The 18,492-nt window shown below is 36.8% G+C and overlaps 1 pseudogene; it reads left to right on the top strand.

Annotated features, from left to right (window-relative positions):
* Positions 1-16,186, top strand: part of LOC131858159 (LEC14B protein-like) — a 47,997-nt pseudogene extending 31,811 nt beyond the window's left edge.
* The last annotated feature ends 2,306 nt before the right edge of the window (positions 16,187-18,492 follow it).

The following is an 18,492-nucleotide window of genomic DNA, read 5'->3' as shown; positions in this document are numbered from 1 at the left end:
GAAACTAGGAAACACATCCAAATCTCCTGAAACTGAAACCAAGGAATGGTCTCATGGAACCCCAATCCTGGACGCTGTCACAACCTCCTAAAAAGTAGGAACTACCTCCTAAAATGTAGGAACTGCCTCCTAAAATCAAGGAATTGCTCCAAACTGGTCTACTATTGCCAGAAACACCAAATCCAAACACTGAATATCCTGACTGAGTCTCTATCCACCATTGCCAACCTACAAGACTCCATAATAGGCTAACTCACATGTCTTTGCTAGACAGAGCTAAAGAGGGGACATGACAATGCACTTGATCCAGAATATATTTCATGAAGGGTTGAGGTCCTGAGGAAGCTCCACTTCCTTTAAGCCAATGGTCACACAAAGAGTGCACTTCCATTCTTGAAAGGTTTCAACCTATCCTTGCTAACACCAACGCTTGGCTTAAAGGTACTAGTGTTAGACTCATCAAAATCAAGGTTGGAAAAGAATATTACTCTATGGGACCTCTTGGACATAAGTCTGAGATTCAGGTTGACAACAAGGAAGGTGCATCATCTTCAGGCACTAGGATCCAATTGCAAGTTAGTTAGGCAATAGTACTTCCTCCTGAGGAGGCGACAATTCGTGGGAAAGAGAAGTCTCAGCTTCACATTCATGTGATTGATCTTGATGATCCAGAAGAAGGACAACAATCAGACGATGCTCCTAGATCACTAGCTTCGAAGTCACCTCATGAGATTCCCTCTTCAGTTTCTATGGAGTTGCCTCTATCTCCTCCTGACATAGTGGTGGAGGAGTCTCCTCAGAATGTCATCGCCATTTCAGCAATTGAGCCTCTTATTGATTATCAACAATAGAGTCTGCCAGAAATTTTTGAGGATACTCCTGCATGCATTCATCTATCAGAGATTGATACCTCTACTTCTAGTTTTGAGGAGTTTATGAAACAGACTTCATGTCCTTTGGTTACAAAGCAAACCATGGTTGCTATTCAGACAGATACTTCCCCCAGGGTGACTACGATTGTTCAAACAGAAACTGCTTCTCCTTTGCTTGTAGCTGCTACTGAAGGAGAGTTGATGGTTTATCTCCATGGCTTAGTTCTTTTACCCCAAAAAAAAAAGAAGTAGAAAATCTCACCTGATGCCTTTGATTGTCAACAACTTAAATAGTCTAGGCCCAAGGTTGCTAGAAAGGCCAAGATAATCTCAAGAGTAACTGTTGACAACAACAAGATGAAGGTGGCTGAAATTGTTGAACCTCTTGCAGATAAGCCACTTGAAGAAATGTCAGCTGCTGATTACAAAGTCACAAGGGTAGAATTGGGTAAACAAATGCATGAAGTGGTCAAACATGATGCCCAGTATTCTGTAGCCTCACTAGTGCAGCGGTAAGACGAACTTCTAGCAAAGAAAGACAAGCTAGAAGAGGAGAACTGGCAACTTGTTGCAGTTGTTCATAAAATTACAAAACTTGTTGGTGAAGGGAGTAATCCTACAAGTTCTTCCGGTTCCCAAGAATCGATTCGTGGAGTTGAAAGAGCTGCCCAGAAAGTACAAGCATTGGATTCTTGGGTGGATCAACTTCATGATCTATGTGCATGTAATATTCCAGTTATTTTTTTTTGTTTTTAGGCCAATAATAATCATCCACAAATGGATAAACCGTTAAGGTTAGAAAGCATAAATTGAAAACTTGCTGAAAAATGCAACCCTTCCACTTTTTGATCACCAAGTGCCCAATGTGGGAAGGTGAGAGCATACGGTGAATAGGGGATCGTTAGATCTCAAATCTACTGAAAAATGAAGTGGAATACAATACTGGGCAGCAAGCCAACCCCTTCCGCTTATCCAGTGGGAATGCAAGAAACTTGGCGGTGAACCAGCCGAGAGAAACATACAAAGGCACAAATCACTCGACCGCGATATTTTAGCGGGAGGACTGAAATTACAAACAAATTCAACTCAACCGCTTATGCAGCGAGAGGACCATTACAATCAATCATCACTCGACCGCTTATGTAGTGGGAGGATTGAATTACAATTCAATTGAAATAGGCGGCAAGCCAGCCTCTTCCACTTTTCAACGGGATGAGAGTTACAAGCTAGAATTGGTTAGTAGTACCACTACTTAACCTTACAATAATCTAGATAGTGAGAGAAGAAGAGTAATGCTGAACATCCAAATAATAAGCATGAAATTTCTGCTAACATCAAAATCTGTAGGTTGGAAATGCAAAACCAGCAGCCTATGGATTCACTAAAACGCTCATATCTTTCTCATTACTCACCCAATTCACCCAAAATCAGTTCTAAACTAATGCTACACCAGCCACAATGAAAACAAACCCAAAGGAAGCTATCAAAACACCCATATTTATTTTGCACGCTTCCCAATGCACTCACTAAACCCATCGCCTAACCTGGGAAGTTTGATTTTCAATATAAAAATCCACACTCAAAATAAGATGCTAAAAACTTACAAAATGCATCGCTAGTGGTATGAAGGATGGATGAGCCAGTACCTAGAATGATGGAATCGCTTGGCCAAGAGGTATGAGCAAAATACACTTTCAGCAGTTCTGCGACCAGCAACCAAAAAACACTCCACAATTTGCAACTCACTCACCAACAGCATTGGAAATACATGGACACAGCTAGGTACTATCTTGCAAGTACGAAACTGAGACTTAGCTCGAAAGCCACACTTCGAAGCTCAGATTTTCAATCGCCAATTTGGCAGTATAACGATTCAAATTCATATGATAACCAAAATGGGAGCCCAAGGCTCTTATTTATAACTTCTAACTCCCCAAAACCAAATGCAAATACTTACAAATTCGCCCAAATTCAACTTCTTCATTTGCATTTCCTTTACCACGTGGACCCAAGGATGGCGCCCAAACCATAAGTCAAAGAATTACACCAAAAAGCACAAGACCAAGATTTTGACTTAGCAAACATTTGTGGTGAATAAAATAATATCTCCCACATCAAATTGTTGTCCCTTTCTAGACATAAAATTCGCCTAGCACTTAGGAGATAATATGCGCAATTTCCATAGTCATTAATCAGTAGTAAAAATAATCAAATCAATTAAATATTAAACCTTAGGATAAGGAAATAATATTTAATTATATCACTTATGACTCCAATATTGATTATTGCCAAAACCAGGATGAAGCTGAGCCAGGAAGACCACTGAACTGCTGCAGGTACGGGACCCTGTCCACTACCAAAAATAGAAATATGCCATACTACCACTTACTAAAAATAGCAAGTTATGAACTACTGCTCCGAAAAGCACAATCTTCGCACCCAGTGACAGAGCATGGAGAGTTCAGTAGGACAGTATCACCAAAACGGCCAACCCTTGACTTGCTAAAAATAGTAAGTTCTCGCCTCATCAATGCTTGACCTTCATTCTTCATTCTACATAGCCTACGGGTCTTAGGAATAAGCTAATGGACCACTGGAAAGACATCAACGAGGAGGGGACATTACAGTGCACAAGTGCTAAAAGACATTTTCCAAATGATGTCTAAGTTGGAGGTCATTGAAGAGAAATTGAATCATACCTCCGACACTTTCAAACAAAATTTGGAAAGGGTTGAAGCTAGTTTAACAATCTGGCGCACCATGCCCCAACAACAGTTGAGTGTTCTTCAGGAGCATACCATTATTTCTTCCAAGGTCATGTACTTGGAATTTGAAGAACTTCTGGAGAATAAAGCCCTTGTTCTCAAATCCCTCATTGAGGAGATTGATGATGCAATGAGATTGCGGGGTGAAGTATTCCAAGGTATTGTTTCCCATTGTGAGAAGGCCTCTTGCAACATAATGAGTCAGAATGGAGAGCTGATACTAGAAGAAGTTCTTGCAGATCTACAGATGAAGATTCATAATGAATGGAGGAGTGAACAATTCTCAGCTGCTTCAATTCAGGTTCTGATGAAACATCAAATCTTTTTGCATGAAATCCAGTCCATCTTGGAAATAAACAACTCTATGCTTCTTCGATGCTATGATACCATCGTGAAGACCATGGTTGTTGCCAAGAACACCCACGAACCAAATCCCGCTGAGCTGCGAATGATTATCCAGAAGTTCGAAGGATTCATGTCTTCACATGCTGCAGCTTAAGTATTTTTCAACACTTATGTTGTATTTTTCCAGATTTGTAATCTCTTAGTTGTAATTTTGTTTTGACAAGTTAAATATAAAAAAATAACTTTGTAATTGCAAGTTAACTCATTTCTTGCACTTTTGTAATTACATGTAAAGCAACTACAAGTTGAGTTCAATTAGGATTGTAGTTGGAATAAGTCATAGTTAGTTATTGAATAAGTCTTGGTGGTTGAGAGAATTTCTCAAGTTAGTTGGGATCCTCCCACCTTTCTCTCAAGACTCCTCTCCTATAAATACTTGAGGGGGTCTATTGTAGTCTTGATCTTTTGGAAAGCAAGCAAAAACTCTACCAAATTTACAGCAAAGAAGTCTTTGAGCTTTCATGTGTAAATTTAAGAATTGAAAGAAATATAAGGAAATTGCTCAAGCTTTGAGTCTTTGTGCTACATTCTTGAGTTTGTGTTCTATATTATCTTTCTTGCAGGTGTTTCTTCAAAGAACTTAATCGAATTTGATTTGCAGTCTTTGTGCTGCAAGTATTTGAGGTTAATATAAATTAGAATATATATTCTTTTGAGAGGAGCTAGCTCAATCTTTGTACTTGCACTTATTCTTAAGAGAATTTAGAAGCAGATTTAGTGAAAAATAGTTGAGAGTCTTTGAGCTTATACTACTTCCCACTGTTTTATGTAGAAAAGAATAAGATATTGCAGTCTTTGAGCTGTTATAATTTGTTCTTGATAGCGTTAGTATAGAAAAGGGTAGATAGGACTTCATATAATCAAGACTTTGAGCTTGATATTGCTGTCCCGTTCTGAAGGAAGTGACGGAAGTCTTTGAGCTTTCAGGAAACTTCATTTCCTTTCTCTCATTTCATTTCAAAAAGTTGTTATTGTTTTATGTTAAATTGCTATCACTTTTCTATGAAGAGAAAAGGATATTGGCTTTCTTGAAAGAAGAAGAAAGATTGTTGTCGCATCCCATTTTATTTTTAAAGTTGTAGTTAGATAGGGGAAGTCTTCCCTTAATTAGGAGATTTTTACTCATTCACTGTGGTTGAAACCACAATTTTGTATATTTCTCCGAGTGTACAAAATTTTCAACCAACAAATATATAGAATACATTTTATTTAATTAGTATTAAAAACATTTTATTTCCATAATAATATTATTTTATTTGCTCCTTACCAGGACCAACTTACAATAATTTCCCTTACTTTTACCCATTAGTAGGAAATGGGGATAGGCTAGAGGTCTTCTCCATGGTTATCTTTCCAAAAAGGGGACATGAGATCTGCCAAAAACTACTAGATTTAACAAAGTTTTTCTAAAAGCTTCTCCAAAGTTGGAGAAAACCAAATATTTTAGAGGATTTCTAGATTAGGGAAAAGCTGCCAAATGTGGCAGAGTTTTCAAATCCATCGCCAAAGTTGATGGATTTGCCAAACTTATCACCAAATCTAGTGGACTGTCAAGGAGAGGAATGCTGCCAAGTTTGATAGCAATTGCCAAATAAGGGATATACATTGTATTTATAGAGGTTGGGCTCTTGTTTGTTTTGGGGTTGGTGGTCATGTGTTCCAACCCCAAAGGAGGTCCATGGACCACAGGGATTCATGGGCTTGTAATGTCTCTTTTTAATTAATTAGCTTATGTGTGCTTTGTCCTTATTTTCTCATTAAGGCATGGTTTGGTAGCAACAGATAAAATAATAATAAATAATATGGGATTATGGGTATCCATAAAAAGGTTCTTGCAAAACCCCCAAGACATTTGGTAGCTTCTTCATGGAAAATTCTATGACAAGAAATTAATGAGTTACAAGACAAAGTGAGGCTATTTTTAGGAAAGAATATCATTAATATTTTAATAGCTATTTTTTAGAAGGAAAATGAGGCCTGTTAGTGCTATATATTGAAGAGCTTGTTAGCCTTTGAGACATTTGCCAATTTATTCAATCCTTGTTGTCATAGTTTGAGCTCTGTGTTCAGCTATAGGATTTGAGGCTAGAAACTCTTGGACTATAGAGATTGAAGGATAAAACCCCTTTAGTTTCTTGGAGGTTAAATAATGAAAACTCTTTGATTTGCTGAGGCCAATCTCACACAAAGGTTATGTTTGTACTTAAAAACTTTGTTTAGATTTCAACATATATTTTGGTTTTTACAAGAATTTTTGTATTACTGAAAATTTAGCAAATTGTGAGAGCATATATTTTGTAACCATTAAAGCAACATGTTATCTTGGAAGAAGCTTTATTCATATTTGTGTGTTGATTCTTTGAAGCTTAAGCGTATCTATATAATTTTTGCAATTGATGGTTACATTTTTCTAGGCATTTTTGTTATAGCCTTATAGGAAATAATATAAAAATCATTATACATTTCAATTAGTGAATTGGAATTAGCTTTGGTAGAGGTTATAAACAACATAGCAACTTATCAATCTTTAAAAGAAAAAAAAAACATTTTGGGACATTAAAATGGGCTAGAAACTGTCAAGGCCTTAAAAATCCCCTTGTTAATAGGGTTGGAGGGGTTGATCTTCAAAATTAAGAAAATAAATGCAATGGAAAATCCCCGAAGGTTGGTACAAGATGAATTTTGATGGAGCATCCTAAGGTAATGCAGTAGCTTTTGAAGCTAGATGTATCATAAGAAACAAAGAAGGTAAAATGATTAGAGCAACTTCAAAAAACTAAAAGAGGGAACCGAGAATTAAGCAAGGGTCTAACCCCTCATTTTGGGCTTACAAATTTGTGATGTGTATAGTTACAAAAAGTAGAAATCAAAGGTAACCCTATGATAATAGTGAATGTTGTAAAAGAAAAGTCGCAAAAACTGGAAAAATTAACAATCTTCTCCAACATGTTTGGTCATTCCTAGATTCATTGGAGAAATACATAATTGAACATATTTTTGGAGAAATTAATGAAGAAGTAGATATTCAATTCTGCAATTAGAATGACTGAATAAAATGTGATCAATTCCAAAATTGAAATATAGTCAAATCTTAAACTAAAGTTTTATCTGCAAACAATGAAGATGACTTTAGATTAATGTCATTTCATATATTACAACAATGATGATTTGGCGAACGTTTTTGGGGATGTTGATATCTAAAATTTTCATTTGAAGATCTCATTCTTGCCAATTATGATATTTTTCTAAATGGGAGCCACAAACGAGGCAAAGAGATGGTAAATATAATGATGAAATGGAAAGCATATATTCTTTTAAGGCTGGGCACATTTCTAGAGAAAATATTCCTTGCAACTCTTTGGAGACCAATGGACCCACTTGTGTGTTTAGTGTGTGGTCATATACAAAACTCAAAGTGATATTCTTATACATGCAATACAATGGGTGTTAGGGCAGGAATTTATGGAATGTTACAAGATTAATGCAAACATTTTGTTGATGTTTTTGGGTACTCTTCTCGACCTCAGTGAAGCTAAGCAAATGGTGAAGAAAATAGCAGAAATGATGATCAAGACCTAGTTCCTAGGGAGTTTGAACAGAGTCATTTCTTCTCTAGTGCAAGGAGTGGGATTACTTCCCTTGAATGGAATTTTCTTGATAAACAATGGTGTTGTCAACAACCTTTGGTGACCTCTCACTAAAATGGTATTTCCACATGAGAGGTGTAAAAGGGCATCCAAAGGTGCAGATGTTCTTGAAGCAAGCTTTAGGTATGGTAACAACTAACAATTTATGGTATTGCATGGCTTAATACACTTATTTTGGAGATATTTAATGATGAAGATAATATGCAGTTCAAATTACAAAAGGTGATGAAATAGATAATAAAGCTAGTGATAAAACTAATGTTAGAGGATTATAATATATAAGCTGTTTTAGGGATTTTGTAATTCTGCACTTCTTTTCTATGGGTTTTTTGTCAAAACCCAAAACTATAAAAAGTGAAATTTGTATTTTTTTATATATATAATAGAAAGCAAACAGTCCCCAAGATTGTAATTTGTTGATAAGAAAATCATTATTCATTCATTATATGCTCTCACCTTGCCCTCATGAAATCTATGTGATTAGAAAGTGTTGAAACTATACTCTTTATATGCTCTCACCTCAACTTCACAAGATCTTGGTGATCATATCAAAATTTTGAGGATATAATAGGGTTGAATTTAGGTGTCTTGTACCAAATAATACCCCCTCAATAAATCTAAATATACACCTTACAGCCATAGAGGTATGGATTGTTCAGTGAATCCCATGCTTGCAATACTTTCAAAAACATGCACACTAATATATATTTTTAATTTAAAAGTATGCAAAAAAAAATTAATCCATTATATACTTGTTATTACACCAATACTTAATCTAATTACATAGATATTCTTCTGTACAACCAAGTGGGGAAATTTATTTCACAAGTCTAGGGGCAAAGTGCTTCATTTTTGACAAATTCCTAGCTGATCTTAAAGTTTTTTAAGCTTTTTGGATGCAATTACAGGATTGGTTTGATCCAAAATGTTGACTACTTGTTGTGCAAGCACCTCTTTGATGAAACTCTTCATACTAGCCTCCAATTTCCAATTGGGACACAAGGCAAGATCTACTTTTTTAGATGATTTGGACTTTGATGAATTCATATTTGTTTGCTTCACCAATCTCCAAAGTTCACCTACAATGATTTTTTGGTCAAGTTCTTCTTATTCTTCGGATCATCCTAGGATGCTGGAGAAGAGCTTATTATTTTTTTTTAAGAAAAAAACAAGATCTACAATCCTTGATATTCTTAAGACTAATCATTTGCACTTCCACTACGATAACATGTAAGATTTTGACATAAAGTTATCGACCCATTTTCAATAAAACCTAAGAGCTAATCACAAATAACACAAACTAATATGACAAAATAATGACATTCTTATTAGAATGAATGCATTACTGTGATGTGTCTTTTGTACACATGCGAACACAAAATAAAATACCTAAAGGTGCCTTATCCTCTCTTGAACAAAGTTCCCGACTGCTGAAGATTTCGCCGAAGGATCAGTCAGAATAACTCCAAGGTTCTGTTATGTAGGTTCTCTACGTGTGGATAAGCTTCTCGTGGTGTGATGTGATTTTGCTGGAATCACAAGGGGACTTACATTCGACTGCCTGAATGTCTGATTTGCTTTGGATATTGCTGGAACGTGAGATTTTACTGGTCCTGGATTTTGAAAAAAAGGAAAAAGGAGAAGGGTTGAAACGGGATCTATTTTTAATACTAAGAATGTAAGAGTAATGAATGACCTTTGATGAAATTCTAACTAAGTCTTGTTTTGACATCCCAGGAACATCTCCACAAGGTCAGTGCGATCTTCTGAGGAAAGCTTTATGATGTTCAGATCACCGCTACAAGCATAGACACCGTCAGGTTGATGCATATCAATGAAGAAGCGATAATTGAAGTTAAGCTTAAGCCAAATGATTCCAGTTGACTACACAAGGCAAGTCTGCAATCAACAAACTGCTAGTAGTATGGATATATGAATTTCACCATCGATCATACACGTTTCTTTCACTCATCTAATAACATGAAATCAAATTTGAGAAGTATAGAGACCATGCAAATTGTTGAATCGACCCATAGAATTCACCATTTCTTCAATGAAGTTTACAAATCTTTTACAACAATATCTTGGCAACAATCTTTGCCTTCTCTTTCTATTCTACTCTAACTATTTCCTACTCTTTGACTATTCACTATTAGCTATTCTAACCTCTATGAACTAACTATTCACCCACTATTAACCTTTACAAATGAGGAGCCAAGGCTTTATATAGGGAGCCCTTTACAAATAGATGGCTCTGATTGATTTAGAATCAATGGCTAGGATTACAAGATAGAAAACCTAATTAGGGTTTGTTACAACAAACTTCCTCTAGCCAATGTGAAAATTACATTCCAGGAGTGAGGACCAATAGGAAGCAGGGGTAGGTGCCTCGAAGTTTGTGTCGCCTCCGGTAAATTAGGTACATTGAATCTGGTCATGCTGAGGTGGACCAATCCGACTGGAGGAGTGATGACTGGGATGCCACCTTGTCTGACACTTGTAACTTGGTTGATGTTCAATTTGATGATGCTGAGAATCTATTTTAATTAACTCTTCTGAAACTATCTGCTTCTTCAACGGACCCTTTCTTTGACCTCCTTTGTCTTTGATGTGCTGGATGGATGGTGTACCCCCTTGAAATGTTGGCATCGCCTTTCTTTGTCATCTTGTGGTTCCTTAGTGTGGCAAAGTGAAGGTTCTTGAGGTAGCTAGCAATTCCTTGAACACATTGAGTCTTCCAACGCTTCAAAGCGCCTTGAGTCTTCCCTTTTGCCTGTGGAACGTTCTTGATGATGATGGACTGGAAGAGGTCGTCTTTGTCCTGGCCTGGTCTTCTTTCATCTGCAAAACAAACCAAAGGTGATTAAGCACATATGACATATTCATTTCAACAAAGCATTTTCCACCTTAAATTATTAGTAAGAAGACTTTAAAATGAAGTTCGTTCAAAATCCTTCCTAGGGACAGGCCCTATAAGAATTTCGCCTTGGACCCTTTGGAAGGGTCAGGAGCAAATTTTGCATTTTTACCCAATTTAGACCTCTTTTCATCATATTCTCACAACTAGCTTTTCACCTGGCCCGAACAATGTTAAAAATAGGAGTTTCAAAAGATTTCGCCTTGGACCCTTTGGAAGGGTCAAGAGCGATTTCATTGATTTTGCCTTAATTGTCTCATTTTTTACTCCAAAATCCTCTTGAAGGTGAGCATATGCTTGTTTTAGCTCAACAAAACCTAGGGATTCAATTCTTTAGTTGCTAACGTGGGCAAATTAGGTGATAATGAGAATTTCGCTCTGGACCCTTTGGAAGGATCAAGAGTGAAATTCACTTTTTAGGTCAAAATTCACCCTTCTTTCACTCACAATCTCTTCTAAGGCAATCTCTAAGGCAAATCCACCTTGATCACTGACTTGACTCAACATTATCTTGGAGGAAAACATGACATTTTGTAAATTTTGCTCTGTACCCTTTGGAAGGGTCAAGAGCGAAATTCACCTTTTAGGCTTAATTTTCAATCTCCTTCACTTCAACTTATCTTGCAAGGCTTAAATAACCTCACTCCAATCTCAACCACACTCTAGGAATCAAAATCCTGACTTGACACAAGGGGGAAATAGTGGTTTTGAAGAATTTTGCTTTGGACCCTTTGGAAGGGTCAGGAGCGAAATTCACTTTTTGCTTGCTTATTCACACTCAGTTTCATTTTCTTCACTTCAACTCATCTAGACTCCCTCATTTTGAATCCACTTCTCAACTTGGCAACATTTGTTTGATCCTCACAAGGTCTAAAAAGGAAAATTCGCTCAAAAACCTAGCCAGGGACAAGACCTATCCAGAATTTCACTCTGGACCCTTTGGAAGGGTCAGGAGCGAAATTCAAGTTTTAGCTCAAAATTTGCATTTTTGGTGATCAAGAGTCTTTCCAAGGCAATCCAAATGGCTTCTCTCACCCTTGTCTAGGCTTGACTTCACTCAAATTTTGGAGAAAAAGGTGGTTTTTAGGGTTTTTGCTCTGGACCCTTTGGAAGGGTCAGGAGCGAAAATCTTGTTTTAGGCTTCTTCCTCCATCCTTTCAACTTGAATCAACCTCAAAAGGCAAGAAAACACTTCTCCATAGTCATCCAAGCTATAAAACCCCAAGTTTGACTTGATTTTGCCAAGAAAATAGGTGATTGTAGAATTTTCGCTCTGGACCCTTTGGAAGGGTCAGGAGCAAAATCTTGGTTTTGCTCAACTCCTTCAAATTCATGGATCACTAGCAACTTGAAGTCACTCCTAAGGATCCCTCCCATCTCAATTCACTTTAGTCTGCAATTGCCTTGGCATAAAATTGGGAAAAAAGGTGGTTTTAGTGAAATTTCGCTCTGGACCCTTTGGAAGGGTCAGGAGCGAATTTCCATTTCTAGGACAAAATCTCTACCTTTCATCGCTTTCAAATATTCCCATAGGCAACAACATGTCCATTCTTCCTTTCAACATGCCTTGGATATCAAAATTTGGTCAAACAAAGAAGGAAATGAGTTCTAGGTAGATTTTCGCTCTGGACCCTTTGGAAGGGTTAGGGGCGAAAATCATATTCTAGGATTGATTGTTCATTTTTCCAACTTCAATCTTCTCTGGGAGGAAAATATAGATCATTCTCCACCTAAGGAACAAGGTTTGAAGCCCAAACAAGGGAGCAAATGAGGTTTATAATGAATTTCGCTCTGGACCCTTTGGAAGGGTCAGGGGCGAAATTCACCTTTTAGGCTAGAATCTTTCATCTTTTCCACCTTTACTCACTCCCTAAGGCTAGAACATTCCAAACACCTCCAAACATGCCTTAGAAACTAGGAAATTGGTTTGGACAAAGAAGAAATTGAGGTCTTCAAGGATTTTCGCTCTGGACCCTTTGGAAGGGTCAGGAGCGAAATCCTCACTCTTGGCTAGTTTCTCACTTTCTTTCATCTCATTCTCCTCCAAACTTGATCAATTCAACCTCCTATCGCAATCAAGACAATCCATCATCCAACTGGGTCTAGGCAAGGTCAAACTAGGTTTTTAGGGCCAAGAGAGGGCTAAATGGAGGATTTCGCTCTGGACACTTTGGAAGGGTTAGGAGCAAAATTCTCTTTCCAGGCTAGCTTTCATCATCACAAGGTCTAAAAACTCTTCTTCAAGGCAAACATGTGTCCAAGGCACCCAAACCATGTCTTAGAAGTTACAAATTTGGTCATGGTAAAGAGCAAAATAGAGGAAATATGAATTTCGCTCTCGACCCTTTGGAAGGGTCAAGAGCAAAATTCTCATTTTAGGCTCATTTCTTGATTCCTTTCTCCTTTCCTTGGCTTGGACATAACTTGTTAGGCCTCCTTTGATCTCTATCAAGCTCACCTTGGCATCCATTTGGAGACCTTGTGAAGAAAATAAGGTTTTATATGAATTTCGCTCTGGACCCTTTGGAAGGGTCAGAAGCGAAATTCACCTTAGGCTATGATCCTGACTTCATTTTTTCGCATTTCTTCATTCAGACAAGTGCTTTTACCTTCATTCAAGGCTAGGAATGGGTTAGCTCATAGTTTGGGTCAAGGTGGAGTGTCTTGTAGAGGAATTCGCTATGGACCCTTTGGAAGGGTCAGGGACGAAATTCCTATTCTAGGCTCAATTCACCTTCAAACTGACTTGACTTTGTCTTAGACTTGATCCTAGATCCATTTCCTTCCATATCCTTGCAAATTTGCTCGACCATTCTTTGACTTAGGCGAGATCCTGAGTCCTTGGTGAATTTTCACTTTGGACCCTTTGGAAGGGTCAGGAGTGAAATTCTACATTTTGGTCTCTCCGTTAGGATTCATGTATGGAATATAAGTTATATTCCATATATACTGTCAGGATGTTTGAGACTGGTTTCGGACCTCCAGGAGTTATGATGCAAAATCTAGTTTTTGGAGGATTCTTCAGTTTTCCAGACAGTCAAATTTCAGGATCAGGAAGACATTCCAGACTTAGCCAAATTTCAAGGCATTTGAAGATCAGGATGACATTCCAGACTTCATCACTTACCAACTTGACCTAGCTCAGACCTTCAAGGATGATACTCACTCACCAAGCAAGACACAATTAGCAACAAGAGCAAAACCAGGCCCTAAGGAAGAGTCTCAAAGAAACCCTAATTCTGGGGCCCCGATAGACTCACCCTGACTCAAGCAGAGCTTGCCATCCTAGTGATCCCTCTGACAGCACTCATCATGCAAAGGCTAACAAACAAAACCCTAAAAGACCTAGAAAACAAACCCCAGAAAGCAAAAAAGTAGGGGTCCCATTTGCAATGGGGCGATGTGTGAATACGTCACAACAAATACATGCTATGAGATTGGATTGTTCATATGAGAGCAAGAGGTAGGTATTTATACAATACACCACCAAGAGATGTGAATGTACAAACCAATATAGGATTAAAAAAATGTAGTCACGTGTGGTACATCTTCACCAAACAAGGAAAGTGCACACTACATGTACAACCTACCCGTGTAGATACCTACCTATGCAAGCTTATCCTATCCTACATGCATATAATGCAATAAAGTAATTAGCAATACAAAAATAAAATGATGTGCCAACAATATATCTTGTAAAACATTCAGGATAAATTTAGTGAAAGCAAAATATTTTGGATTGTTTGGTATATTAAAAATATGGCAGATTATTGACATGATGCTTTAAACTTATAATTTAACAATAATGTGTTAAGGAAATTTAAGTGAATCCTTTAATTACTTTGAATTAGCCTTTATTTTGTTCATATTAAAGAGCTTTTGTAGATTTTAATTTAAATAAATGTATAAAGTTTCTGGATTTGATTGTGGAAATGTTTTTAACTACCAAGGTTTCGAATCACACTCTGTGATTCATCATTGGGATGTAAGAGAGCTCAAGAAGTTGTAAGATAGATAGTTGCAGACAAAAGCTTCAACAAAAAAAAGGGGTGCGCGAGGACCAAGGGAAACAAATGGCCAATAAAATAACCAAAAAAATAAAAAAAATAGAACCCCTCAAATAAAATACAAACCTAAATAATACCCTACTTACTATAAAATTGAATGGATTGTGGAAATCTAATAACTCAGATTTTAATTTTTTCAAGAGTAGATACTCTTTCCACCTTTTGTCATTTGCTTTGAGCAGCATGTCAATATTTGAAAAAACCTTAGGAAGACTGTTGCTCTTATTCTCCGGTTAAGTATTACTGGGACAAAAATTTGGAGATGTAGGAAACTGCTTTTCCGTAAATAAAAAATATGCGAGTTTATTTGCATCTGATGTTCTTTTTTGTTGTTGGAGTTTTCAGGATTTTCATATCCGATATCACATTCTATTATTCAATGAAATCTTTGTTGGTTCTATATCTGTTCTATCTGCATGCAGGGAATATAGGACTCATTATGGCTTTGCTACATCTAATCCTTTCCAAATTCTATATATTCCTAGTGATAGTTGAAGTCTGTTTTCTTGTACTGGCAGCCTTGAGTCAAGGAATGTTCCAGGGAATGGTAAGGATGTTAAGCATCCCTCTGACCAATCTGTAATGACATACCGGGGACATTCTGTCTTGCGTACACTTGTCCGTTGCTACTTTTCCCCAGTCTTCAGGTGAATGTTGATTTTCAGTAGCTGTTATATCCTCTGCTTTTTAATACTACTTTCCTGAGTTTTAATTATCAGTCTGAGCCAGTGCATGTCAATATCATTTTTAATTAGCCTTCATGAGATTACTGATTCTTTCTGTTCCTAATGACTTGTTCATGCATTCACCTGTATATGTCACCTTTCAGAAATTATAACTTTTTGTATAGACACTGTTGCATACGTGGTTGTATTAATGGTTGATTGTTGTTTCAAGATTTTATAAAGTTCAACTTGAGAGGGGATTTAAGTCTGGTTTTGTAATGTTCATTGCAATTTTTCCCCAAGTCTGTATTGGTCAGAGTAAACGAAAGATTGGATCTGTTAGAATGCCATTCTAAATGGCCTAATAGTTAGTTTTAGTTTCAAGTACTAATAAGGTAATGAATTCCATGAATATGAGAATATTGCATCCAACAATTTTTGTTTTACTTTTGTAGTACTGCTCAAAAATACATCTATACAGGATCACATGATCACAATGTTCATATATATGACGTGGTATTCTTCTTAACCATTTTCCTCATCTCTGATTTTTAAAAGATCTTCCTAGCCAATTCTGTAGAAGGCTTGAATGCAGACACATTATCCATTGGAGATTAGAAATTTAAGAGTGGTATGTATTATTTATTCATTTTCACAGGTAACTGGACACCAAGTTGCAAAACTGGAGTATCATTCTCACATTGTGAGGGATTGCAGTTGGCATCCTGTATATCCAACACTTGTTAGCTCTTCATGGGATGGTGTTGTTGCCAGATGGGAGCATCCCACTGGAGATGAGAGAGAGCCTGGAATATCAAGGGTTTGCTAGCAAGAGGCCACAAATTTCATTCACAAGTTTAAGGTATTGAATATGCTTTGGAAATGTACAAAGAAGTATACTATATATCTATCTAATTGTCTGTTGAGAGGTTATACATTCTCAACGTTGACAGATTGGGGAAACTTTTTTACAGGGTGAAGACACACTTTACAACAAATAAAGTTGTGGTAGCATAACAGCAATTATGCCAAATATTTCTCTCTGTTTCACTGTTGAATCGGAATAGGGAGGATTGTTAAGGTTGTTAATTGTCTTCTCTCTTGGTTTGCTCCTGGCAAACTATGGTTAGTCCTTGTAGATGAGTACTTTTGCCTAGCACTGAGGTAAATCATACAGAAGTAATGAAATGGGAAGTTACTGATTTCCATTCGGACGTGTTGGTATCAGAAACAGTATAAGTTCTATAATCAAATGCATTGTGTATATGCGTATATCTGCAGAAATTTCCAGTTTAATGAGAAGTTTGTTCAACTACTCATGATTGTTGAATAATATGGACTGGCCTTTTGATTCTTTCTTCAAATACATGTTGAGTTTTACTTATTGGTTGCAAGCTTTTGTAACCATGATGTTCCTGGGGACTTGTGTTGTATTTGCATATGATTATCTATTACTTACTACATTCTTGAATATTGGTTCATTAAAGCTGGCATATGGAGATACCTCCTACTGCTATTTATATGACTGACACATATTGCACCATTCTATGGAGGTATATTAGCTATTTTTCGCATGATTACTGACTACAAAATATTTTTGAAATAGTAAATTTGGCTGGTTTATATATACATATGGTGTCACCTCCTTTCAATCTGCGTGTTTTCTTTTCATTGTGCTTTTTATCCTGTTATGAACTGCTGATTGCACTGTATGAGACTCATAAACGTGGCTGCAGAACCGATATAGACAGCAATGTTGCAGATAAAGAAAGAAATAGACTGAAATTATAATTCGTCTATTTTTCGGGCATGATTTCATAATTTAATTTGGCATACTGCATACAGGAACATAATTTTTGAAAACCCAGTTTTTCTTTATATTTGTGACTTAGAAAATAAAAAAGTAAAACAAATTGAGTTTTCAATTTTGATTTCAAGTACAGCTAAACTTGCAAATCTCTCCCTCTCCCTAAAAATAACTCCCTGGACTGGTGTCCCCGACATCCATACTGTTGTCCTTTGCCATCCCCAACACTGAAATGTTGTATTATTTCCTTCTTCGCCTTAAAATGCTGTACTATTTCTGCTTATAATCTATGTCACCCCAAGTTATGGGGACGGATTTTTTATTTATTTTTTGCCATTTTAGGGGATGGGGGACAGCAGAGGGGACGACTTTATAAAAAAATAGGGAAAATTTAAAATATATAGGAAAATTTCAAATTACAAATATATTCATGTGGGAACAATGCAACATTGATAAATCTAAATTGAAATTCGAAAATTAAAATTATTCATCAATGCATCATATACATTATACATAGCAATTGATTTGAAATGAGAGTTAAAACTTGACTTTCATAAAGTCTGAAATTCAGTCATACCGCATACACATTCATAAATATAATTCATTGAATCTGGATTCACTGTCAATATCATGCATATAATTATATCAATATCAAAATGCCTAAAAGCTGTGAGTTTCAATGCATATAATCCTCTCTTTTTTCTCTCCTTCGCTTCTTTCGCCTTTTTTTGCTCTACTCGACCAATGACAACACAATGATAAAATTAAGGGTTTTTGCCCATTTAGAGATTGCTGCAGGTGTGGGGTCCACTCAGCAAAGAAGGAATAATGTTTTTTTTTTAAAAGTTTTGATTGTTTTTTTTTTTAAAATAACACGTCTCCCCGGTATGGTCAACAGACTTCTTGGACATCCCTGGGATGGCCGGCTGCCCCTTGGATGTGCCCAATATTTCCAGGTTTCCAAAACGTTTCCTGCAAAAACTCAAAATTTGGGAACATGGAGACGTTTCCCCATCTCCGAAATGTCCCCTTTTCTGAAAGGTGGCAAAAACAAGGGGAAACGCATCCCTGATTAACACTGCTTATAATGTTTCAATATGAATGGCAAGGCTTTCTGTGTTGGTTGGTATCCTTTTCGTAGTTACAATTGAGTATCTTTTAGTTGCGTTGCCACCATTCATGTCATTTTTTTTTGTGATTGTAGTTATAAAAAATTAAATGAGTAATTTTTTTCATTTGGCTGGAGTTCAAGGGAGGACTCCTTGGTATGCTCGTTAGGTTTTGAACTTTGGCCTGTCAAAGGTAATTCTTCGTCATTTCTAACCTCAACCCTACGGGCTAACACTT

This window comes from Cryptomeria japonica, chromosome 9 (assembly GCF_030272615.1).
Source record: "Cryptomeria japonica chromosome 9, Sugi_1.0, whole genome shotgun sequence".
Lineage (NCBI taxonomy): Eukaryota > Viridiplantae > Streptophyta > Pinopsida > Cupressales > Cupressaceae > Cryptomeria > Cryptomeria japonica.
The sequence above is the reverse complement of the archived record's forward strand: the minus strand, read 5'-3'. Positions and strand labels throughout refer to the sequence as shown.